Here is a 10,604-nt window from a genome sequence, read left to right on the forward strand (position 1 = left end):
CCAAAATCAAGAATCAGACACTGAACCAACTGAGCCACTTAGGCATCCCATGTGATGTGTTTTTATAAAATCTTGTGTTCGATTTTGTTTTTGTTTTTCATCTTCTGAAACAAATTTGTTTCCTTCAAAAATGAGCCAAAAAGGGCTCAGGCTTAAAAAGAAAACCCACACCAAAGCAGGAAATGAAGCTCTCTTTCTCTGGCCAGAACAAAACATGAGAAAGCAGGAACTCAGTCCCACCTCCACCCCACCTCCAAATTATACAGTCGAGTTTCCCACATTTGGGGAAATCACAGGGCTCAGCACATTGGGAGTGCAGTGTATAAGACTTGCCCTGGGAGAACCACCTTTGTGATCATGGCATCTCCCCTGTCAGGTGAGTATATCCTGTGTGTGTGTGTGTGTGTGTGTGTGTGTGTGTGTGTGTGCGCGTGCGCTCACGTGTGCTTTTTTTGGTAAATAGCACTTCTAACAATTCTAAATATAATCAGCTCTTTAAAGATTGTTGATGTGCCTCTTTCTAATTAAACTGTTAGCATCATGTATACAATCTTTATATCTCTCTTGTTCATATCTCCATTTTGGTGCCTAGTTGAGAGCCAGACGCATGGTAGAATCTTGGGGACTATTAATTAAATTACTTGTATCCAGTGTCTAACCGAGATGTATAGGCTGATGCCCGATCACTTGTGATTATTGTCTGGTAAAAGATGCCCTTTAATGTAGGCAAATCCTGGTTAGGTGTTAGAACAAGACTGGTTTCAGGTTTCTTTCACTTCTTGCTCTCCTGGACCTTCTGATCTCACCTGTTTGGGTGTGGAAACCTTTTCTTCTCATTTTGTAGTGTCCTGTGCCCCAGTTCCCTGGATTACCACTCTTGAGCACAGGGCACATACATGTCTTTCTTCCCAGTCTTTGCTTCTAGATTCCTTCCTTCCCCCTGCCATTTGTGCAGGTACTGAACCTCCTCATTTTTATTCAGTTGATAGTATCTTTACATCATTGTTTTGTAGAATTTTCCTATAAACTGTCTGCTATTATTTAAAGGTGGAAGAGAGGAGTCTGTGCAGTGAGGCAGATTGCAAAATAAGCTTTGCAGAAAAGTATGGTCTCTTAGGGGCGCCTGGGTGGCTCAGTGTATTGAGTACCCAATTCTTAATTTTGGCTTAGGTCATGATCCCAGGGTCATGAGATCAAGCCCTGTGTCGGGCTCCACACTGAGCACGGAGCCTACTTGGGACTGTCTCTCTCTCCCTCTGCCCCTTTCCCCTGCTTGTTCTCTCTCTCTAAAAAAGAAAATGGCCTTTTAAAGTAAAAAATATACTGGTTTATTTAAATAACCTTACCACATAAGCAGTGCTGAGCTTCCTGTCAGTTTCAGTTTCCTATGCTACACAGTTTGATGATCACAAAACAGGTTTGGAAAAGAGAGCCCCACGTACCCAGCCACTGGGTTCCAGGAGCATTCTGAGATGGTCTCTCACATATTCGTCATTGTCTACAGCCTAATAAGATTATGCTTCCTTTTCATCTTTCATTTTATCATTGTCCATAATAAAGGGATGCATTAATTTAATCCATAAATACAGATATGATGGTTTTATCCTGTGGCTGTGAATGGTGCTTTAAAATAAAGAACCAAAATGATAAACTGGTGTTGTAATTTACCATAATTACAGCAATGAAATACTACTTTGAGTCAGTCATGGCAGTAATACACAGCTCAGGAACTTCTAGCGAAATCCACTAAATGGAAGAGAGCAAAGGGAGGAAGAAATGAGACGTGAGGTCGCATAAGGTTTCTAGCCACGAATCCAGACAGTTGAGAAAATAAATTCAAGCTGGAAGGCTCAGGGAAAGATCTGCCCTGGGAGGAGGTGCCCTTGTTTTCTCTGGAAAAGCACGCCAAGTTTAGGAGACTTGCCACAGTTTAATTAAAGTCTGCAGCTGGTGTGAAAGCAAAGGAGAAAAAGAAATTAGGGCAGCACAAAAACTAATGAAAGTCTAGAATCTCATTTTAAAGTTTTCTCTCTATTATGAAAGAAATATGACTTGTCACATGTGCCCCCATTCACCGTGACAAAGCCCTCGGGGAAGGAACATTCTGGACTATGAAGAGAAAAGACCTGTAGTTATGTCTCTTTCGACATGACTGCCACTGCCTTTTTCAGGAAAAACTCATCAAAATCTTTTGTTTGTTTTTTGAAAACCAGATTGGTTAGGGAGAGCAGCACAAATTGAATAGCTTCAAGTATAACTATAGGAAAGTCCATTGAAACTTTAAAACCAGCTTTGGCAATCAGAGTGGGATTCACATTCAGGCTGTATGGCTGTATTCATCAAGGTCTCCAGAGAAACCAAACCAAGAAGATAGTCTCTATTATAGGGACTGGTAAGTCCAAAATCCATGGAGTAAGCCAGGCAGGCTAGTAACTCAAATGGGTTTGTATGTTCGTCTTGAGCCTGAATTTCTTTGCCTTCATGAAAACTCAATATTTCTTATTAAGGCCTTCAACTGATTGGATGATACCCACCCACATTATGGAAAGTAATCTGCATTCCTGAAAGTCTACTGACTTAGATGTTAATTACATCTTAAAAATACCAAGGCGGCAACATCTAATCTGATGTATTTTTTCAATGTTTATTTATTTTTGAGAGAGCGAGAGAGAGAGCAGGGGAGGGGCAAAGAGAGAGGGAGACACAGAATCTGAAGCAGGCTCCAGGCTCTGAGCTGTCAGCACAGAGTCCAATGTGGGGCTCGAACTCACAAACCATGAGATCATGACCTGGGACACAGTCAGATATTTAACTGAGCCAACAGGCACCCCTCTAGTCTTATTTATGTTTGGTGAAGCAAATGGGCACCATGGCCTTGCCAAGGTAATGCCTGAAATTGACTGTCAAAGCAGCTAATATTGAAAATATTATATTAGTTAATATTTATAGAACACGTTATATTTGTCAGGTACACTGAACTCATCTAATTCTCACAACAACCATTTTATATAGATAATATTATTATTCTCAATTTATGGGTGAGAAAACTAAGATATAGGAAAGGTAAGTAACTTTCCCAATTCACAGAGTAAGAGACAGAGCTAGAATTTGAACCCATATAGTCTAACTCCAGAATTTGGGTTCTTTAGTATCAAAATATGATGAATTTGGGCAAGTTAATTAATTTTCCTGAGATTTTACTGTTTTATGGGAAAATACATATAATAGCAAATAATGTGTGGTTTGAGGGAACAATTAAATTAGAATATGCATATAAAGATCATAGTAAAGTACCTAATAGATAGCAGGTGCTCAATAACATGTAGCATTTAGGGCATCTGTGTGGCTCAGTTGATTAAGCATCTGACTCTTGACTTTGGCTCAGGTCATGATCTCACGGTTCCTGAGTTCAAGCCCTGCATTGGGCTTATACTGACAGCATGGAGCCTATTTGGGATTCTCTTTCTCTCTCTGCCCCTCTACCACTGGTTTGCACTCTCTCTCTCAAAATAAATAAATAAAAACTTAAAAATAATAAAAATAAATAAAATGTATCCTTCTTCCCCTGACCTTAAAATTGCTTAAGTTTTAATCATGTCCTTTTTAAAAATTTTTTTAACATTTATTCATTTTTAAGAGACAGAGAGAGACAGAACATGAGTTGGGGAGGGCAGAGAGAGAGGGAGACACAGAATCTGAAGCAGGCTCCAGGCTCTGAGCTGTCAGCACAGAGCCCGACGCAGGGCTCAAACTCATGAGCTGTGAGATCATGACCTGGGTCGAAGTCGGATGCTCAACCGACTAAGCCACCCAGGCACCCCCATCATGTCTTATTTTTAGAGACTCTTCACTCTAGAAAAGCTCACTAAAGCATTGAGATCTTACTTTTATTGAAGAGAATTATTTTTATAATTTTCTGGATAATAATAGTCTCTCTTGATAATCTCTAAGATTCATTTAGGCTAGAATTTGTGTTATTCCATGCTGTCCTTCAGCACCAAATTCAATCTTTGGCATACAGTAAGATCTTCAATGCATGAAATAAATCAGTAAATAGATTGAGAAATTATTGCCTTTTCTTGTCCATTGAGGTAAGAAACTGCAGCACAGAATGATCCAATGATGTGCTCAGGTGGATGCAATTTACAGATGGTGTATCCCTGTCTCCAGAATTCCATCGTTTCATATATGTATTTGTTTCCTTTCTGAAAACAGTGTGGGATGTAAGCAGAGGCTTATGCAACCTTAAGGTTCATCATCTCCCTGCCCAGTTGTAGTCAGAGAAAGTTTAAATACAATTCAAGTGTTGAGTGACAGTGACCTCCATGCCTGGGTGCCATAGATAGGTCCTGACAAGGATCTGAGAGTTGCTGACCCCAACAGCCTTCATTTGGAGTGGACTTCTTCTGAACAGGCAGATAAATAGCTTTGAAGCTCAGTAATGAAAGGGTCAGTGATTCACGTAAAGCAGGAATGTATCCACATTTAGATACATGTCATTTGCACTTCAACAAGAAAAGAGAAAAAAAACCCTCACACCTTAATTCAAGTTCCACTTCTCTTGCCCTTTTACTTTTTCTGGAACTGACGAGAAGTACCTCTATAATTTAAATCTAAAGACAATTAAAGTGCAAAGCCATTACCTACTTTTATTGAATTGTCTTCTGTTTTATGGATTAATTGAAGAAATGACACATCACTACAGAGATGTGTGTGCTCATCCCATCCGGCCCAGCCTCCTCCAACCTGACATGTGCTGTCTATGCTGTAGGAAGCTGATCTGGGACCTGGAGACACAACACGCTGGGCTCAGACACTCACATACCGAGTAAGCTCAAGCGAGTGCCTGAACCTCTCTCTGTCTCACTTTCCTCACAAATAAAATGTGGGTGACAAGTTCCACCCTGACTCTATGGAGAAGTAAGATTTCAGTGGGGTGATTTATGTGAGAGTCATTTGAATAAGACAACAAATAAGACATATAAATAAAAATTAAGAAATTGTACAAACTATTATTATTGCTCTGGATGTTTTGAAAGAAAATATATTCTACTTGGTATTGAGTTTCCTTCACACTATAATTCCAAGTCTAGATTTCAAGTCCAAGTAAATAGATAAGCAACTCACAATCTTCCAGGCATTACCATCTCCTGGCCATTCTGACCTCTCTCTGAAAACCAAAGTTCCAATCAGTCACCCTTTGCCTCCTGATCTCCTAAAGATTCTTAGTTCCTATTATTTATACTTTTCCTTCCCATTTCCATGGCCAACACCTCAATTTAAAATTTCATTGTTTTCTAGGATGTCTCTCTGTTTCCTCTTTCTCCTAAACTGACTTTCATAACAGCTTCCCACTGCCTAGAGCAAATTCCAAATCCCTTAGATCTCTACAACTTGGAACTATCAAGACATTACTGCTTTATATTTCCAGTTTCCATAAAGAAACCCTCTGCTCTGAAAATTTGATTGTCTTACTATTCCCTCAAAGCTTCAATGTGGTTTATTAGAGTACTTCACAAATTCCTTCCTTTCTCACCCTATAAACCATCACATTGGAGTTTTATTCATTTTATGTAAACTCCCCAGTCATTTCTCTCCCTCACCTAAAAACTTCTGAGACCACATTGTCCTTAGACCAATATCCTTAAGATTGATTTTTAAGGTCCTTCAAAATGAACCCCAACACTTTTTCCCCAAACAAGCTATTCATATTAAACTTGAACAGCCCCTTGCTTCCTGACCATTCTTTTCCTGGCTCAATTTCTCTTCCTGCCCCTTCTCTGTTTACCTAAATCCCAGCAGTCTTTATGAAAACAGCTCATGTAAAATCTCCCCTCAAAGCTTTCTCTGTTGCTGCGTATTTTCCTTCACTGACCTCCAAGAGTATGGAGGAGGCAGTATGATGTAGGAGAGGCAATAAGGCCTTCTAGAAATAGAATTTCATTTGGAGTCGCACAGACCTGGGCTTGCAATCCCAGTTTGGCATTTAATATCGGTAAGTCCTTGGGAAAAATCACGTAACTCCTTGAGCTTCCTTTTCCTTATCTGTAAAATAGGAATATTAATTATAACCTTACACAGACTGTAGTGATTGAACGAGGCAATTTATATAAAACATCTGCTACATAATAGTCATTCAATAAGTGGTAGCTACTATCGTTATGAGTACTGCCTCTGTTGCTCAATTGGCATCTACCATATGCCACTTTGTGTTATTATTGAACTACTTTATGGGTTTATAGTTGTCTCCTATAAAAGTGGTTTTCATGGATGTGCTGAGTATTACACTTATTTTGAATGTCCCAGAGTGGTAAGCACAGTGATGGTATCTTGCCATTTGTTAAAAATCTAAGAAGCTCATCCCTTGAAAAATTCATTTCAATAGTATGCCTTGTTACTTTAAGTACATACTGTTAACTGTATATTACCAATACTAATAAAGCGTTGCTAAGTAGAAATTCTTCTGGATTAGTTTGACATGTTCTTTGAGAATCACTTTACAGTTCTATCCTGTTGCCTCGATGCCATTATTTGAAACTTAGGAAGAGACTAGGGCCATCTCCTTGGGTGATAATAGATTTTGGGTCTCCTCCCCCAACTGCACTGAAACAGAGTATTTCATAATTTATGTATATGATGAACACATTGGGTGGTTCGTTACCACTCTGAAGGATGAGCGTCTTTGACACGAGGTAAGGTGAGCAGCTTTGAGCCATGTTTTTTAGCTCTCTGAACCTCAAACTTATTTTTTGAATGCAAATTATCATCATTCTACATAGAGCTTGTGAAAAAAAAGAAAAAAGAACAAACCTCTCAGCTCATTGTCTGGTATGCAGTAGTTACTTAAAAGCCATAACCATAAATAATTATTCTGTTTGTAATTATAAATAATATTTGTCAGATGAATAGCTATAGCTTTTTTGAAATGCAGGGTCTCAGGCTCTAGGACTTAACAACTGAATCCAAATCTACATTTTGACAAAGACGCCTAGATGATTGGAAGGCACCTTAAAGTTTGGGAAGCACTGGTCTAGATCATATTCTGAACAAGTAGGACTAGGAAGGGACCCAGGACAATGCATTTCTAACAAACTTCCAGATAGCACCTGTGCTGCTAACCTAACCCATAGTTAGCACTGTGAATAGCCAGTGTGGATCCCTGGTCCCAAACTTGGCTGTACGTTGGAATCAACTTGGCAGGGGGTTTCAGAAAATATGGGTGACTGCTTTCCACTCTCAGATATTTCATTGGAATGCGCTGCAGCCTCAGCATCAGAACTTCTAAAATTAGCTTATTCTAATATGCGGAAAAGTTTGAGAACCACTGCTATGTATTAACTTGGGATTTTTTTTTCATACATAAATCAAAATTAGCGTTTCTATCAAGAGATTATTACGTAGATCATGATTCAAAAAAAAAATCCAGCATTGAGATTTTACTAGAGCTATATTGACGGATAAAAAGGTAAACACACACATGTACACAAACACAGACATACAGATCCGTTTAAATCCTTTTAACTCCTGACTTGGTCTTGCGTAACAATAACAAAACAAAGTTGAAAGCCTGTGAAATACACAGTTCCAAGAGAGAGTTAAGGCAAAGACTGAAGCTGAAATCATTTGGAAAGAAGCTTCACTGAGCACTTGAAACATTAGGGAGTCTGCACACCATGCTTCCGCATTGCCAGATTTGCACTTGTCAATACATCAGAATTAAGGTTGAGCCAGATAAACTGTTAGCAATGTCAAATGTGATTGTTGCAATATGTTCTAAATCATGGCTGCCAGGGGTGGATCTTGCTGACTTTTGCATCTTCCTCCCCAAATCTCAACAGAATGATAGATGGATGTGTTCCTTTCAAAGTATAAACAAGAAATATACTTAGAAACAAGTGATACTTGAGTGGGTGGGCTCGTGTGAAAATATTCCACCTGCTGGTAAGACTTGGGAAAAATCTCATTGGGAGTTCCCTCATTAAAAATGATTGTAGGATGTCATCAGGGTGGGAGTTTTTTCCAGTTTTAGGCAGAAGCAATATTTTTTCAATAAAAAAAGTATTAAATGATACATCATTTCTCTAAAAATTTCAGTATTTGACCATACTCCAGATATGCCCTTAATGTGAAGGAAATCCTGAACCTAAAATCAGTTTCGTGGTTGTGTTCCTTCACACTAACTAAAAATACACCAGAAGGAAACTTTGAACATGCCTAGCTTTCTCTTTGTAAAAATGATACTCCGTTCAGCAGGAGGAAAAAACAAAAAAAAAAAAGACAAAATAAGTTGTAACCCCTTTGTTCAAAAACATTTTCGAATGGCTACTACGTGCTAGACGGTTTTAAAAGATCTTAAAATAATCCTCTCGTCGACAATTTAATCTTCAATTCCTTCGCGCAAAACAGTTTTGGTGGTGGAAAAAGATGACACGAGTAATGATGAATAGTTGGTGAGAACTAACATGTGGTGGGTGGTTTGCTTGGCCCTTTATGTATAACCTTGTCTCCTCGTGTTCATAGCAACCCAGTGTGGGTAGAACTGGTATTACCCGAGTGTCAGGATGTGGCAACTGAGACCCAACGTGTTACGTGACTAAAGAAACAGTAAGCAGTGTGACCGGCATTTGAAATCTGGATATCTGAATCCAAACCCCACTTCTTAGTCATGATGGAGGAAGCAAGTGTACCTGAAATGTGCGGGATGTGTTGTGTGAACTGAAGAACTCCTCATCGAAGGCACACTATGCCTATTGTAGGAGGTGGTTATTTTCTTCAGTGTTTTCATTTATTTTGCTTTGAAAGAGAGAGAGTGGGGGACGGGCAGAGGAAGGAGGAGAGAGAAGCTCGGAAGCAGGAAGCAGACTCCAACTCTGGCTCTATCTCACCAACTGTGGGGTCATGACCTGAGCAAAAATCAAGAGTCAGGCACTTAAACAGCTGAGCCCCCCAGGTGCCCCGAGGAAAGTGATTCTTGTTCCCATGAAGAATCATCTCTGCTCAGTCCAGGAAGCTTCCATGGACAAAAGAACTCCATCATATCAGTGCCCTGCAGCCAAAGCTCATCCTGAACACCCTGGGAGTTGAGGAGTCTTATTTTTTACTCATTGCAACAAGGGAGGTCATATGCCACGGGGACTAGGAAATATCTCAGTAAGACAGTGCTAAAAAGAACTTTGTACGAGATTTGGACTTTGGTTGGGAGATTTTTTTTTTAAAGTTTAAGGAAGCAAGAATTTACTCTGAGTAGGATGTTTTTAGGAAGGGGAGACAGTCCCTTGATCTGGTAACTCAGTTGCATTTTTGCCGGAAGCAACCTAGAGCTAGGATAAAGCTGTAGTCAGTACAGAAGCATCTGTCACTCACACAGGCTGGGAGGGGGAGGTTTGGCATTTAGTGGGTTGCACTTGACCTTGTCTTGTCTCTGCTTATGCAAGGTTATGAAGTGACCCTGTTTTGTCTCACTTTATCTTGGTGTCACAGTGGCTTTGTCTGGTGTTGGTGTTTTGTAAGATTGTTTCTGTCCAGAACAGTAAAGGCCTTGTGGTGTTCAACAGACCAGCTTCTAAAAACACTGAGGCCCAGCTGTGTCAGAGCACTTCCTAGATGTCAGGGCTAGTTTTGCTGTTACTGTTTTTAATAGTCTATTGAGAACAATAAGACTCCCAGTCCTGGTGTCTGGAATTTTCGGGGAAGAGAGCTGAAATGGAACACATCGTGTGTCTAATTGTGTGCCTGAGGGTGAATGTAAAAGCATCAGAGGGCCTGTGTGTGTTTGTGCGCGCGCATGTGTGTGTAACACACTTGTGTGTATAACTAACACAGAGAATGAGGGAGAGCCAGATAGATATACTGATAGGTAGAGAGAGAGAGAGAGAGAGAGAGAGAGAGAGAGAGAGATGATAGATAGATAATGTTAAGCTCCAAAGATGGGGACAAAGGACCTATTATTTCAAGAAAGATTGAGAGTTCTGAGTTACAGTGGCTCAGGAATGCTTCTTAGGTCAAATGGACAAGATGAAACCTTAAAGTAGGAAGGAATTTGGGGAAAAATAATAACAGATTTACCACTTGAATTCTTTTTTCATGTGTTTGATTCTTCAAACAGCACTGCCTCCATCCTCACAGCAAAGGACTGATTTATTCCTTTCTCTCACCAACCATTCATCAAGAAGTCAACAAGTTCTGTAGAATCGACCTCCCTTATAACTCTTAAAGATTTAATTACAAAACAATTCAAACACGCAAAAATGCACAGGAATAGTGTGACCAACAGACATGGCTCTTTTTTTCCAGTCCCCCATGTAAATATCTTAACCTTCAGGACATGAAGGTGTCTACTGTTTTTCCCCCTTTTAAAAAAAGTGTTCTTCCCCCAGAAATTATTTATGAAAGTAGAACATGCAAATTAAGAATCAAGCAGTACGAAAAAAAAAAAAAGAAGAAGAAGAAAAAGGAGAGAAAAGAATCAATCAGTACTATAAAGCTTCCACCAGTTTCTCTTTGCCTTCCCGACTTCACTTTGTTCCTGAATACCTTGGTCCTCAGAGTCAGTTACTATCTATCTATCTATCTATCTTGATATATATTGGTTTGACCTCTTCCAT

At 39.6% G+C, this 10,604-nt stretch overlaps 1 non-coding gene across 1 annotated transcript; it reads right to left on the reverse strand.

Annotated features, from left to right (window-relative positions):
- Positions 1-217: 217 nt before the first annotated feature.
- On the reverse strand, positions 218-384 carry LOC113600405 (U1 spliceosomal RNA). Its single transcript, XR_003421406.1, has one exon. It is a non-coding gene; the product is annotated as a U1 spliceosomal RNA (small nuclear RNA).
- Between the last annotated feature and the right edge of the window lie 10,220 nt (positions 385-10,604).

The sequence above is a fragment of the Acinonyx jubatus genome, chromosome D2, assembly GCF_027475565.1.
Source record: "Acinonyx jubatus isolate Ajub_Pintada_27869175 chromosome D2, VMU_Ajub_asm_v1.0, whole genome shotgun sequence".
NCBI lineage: Eukaryota > Metazoa > Chordata > Mammalia > Carnivora > Felidae > Acinonyx > Acinonyx jubatus.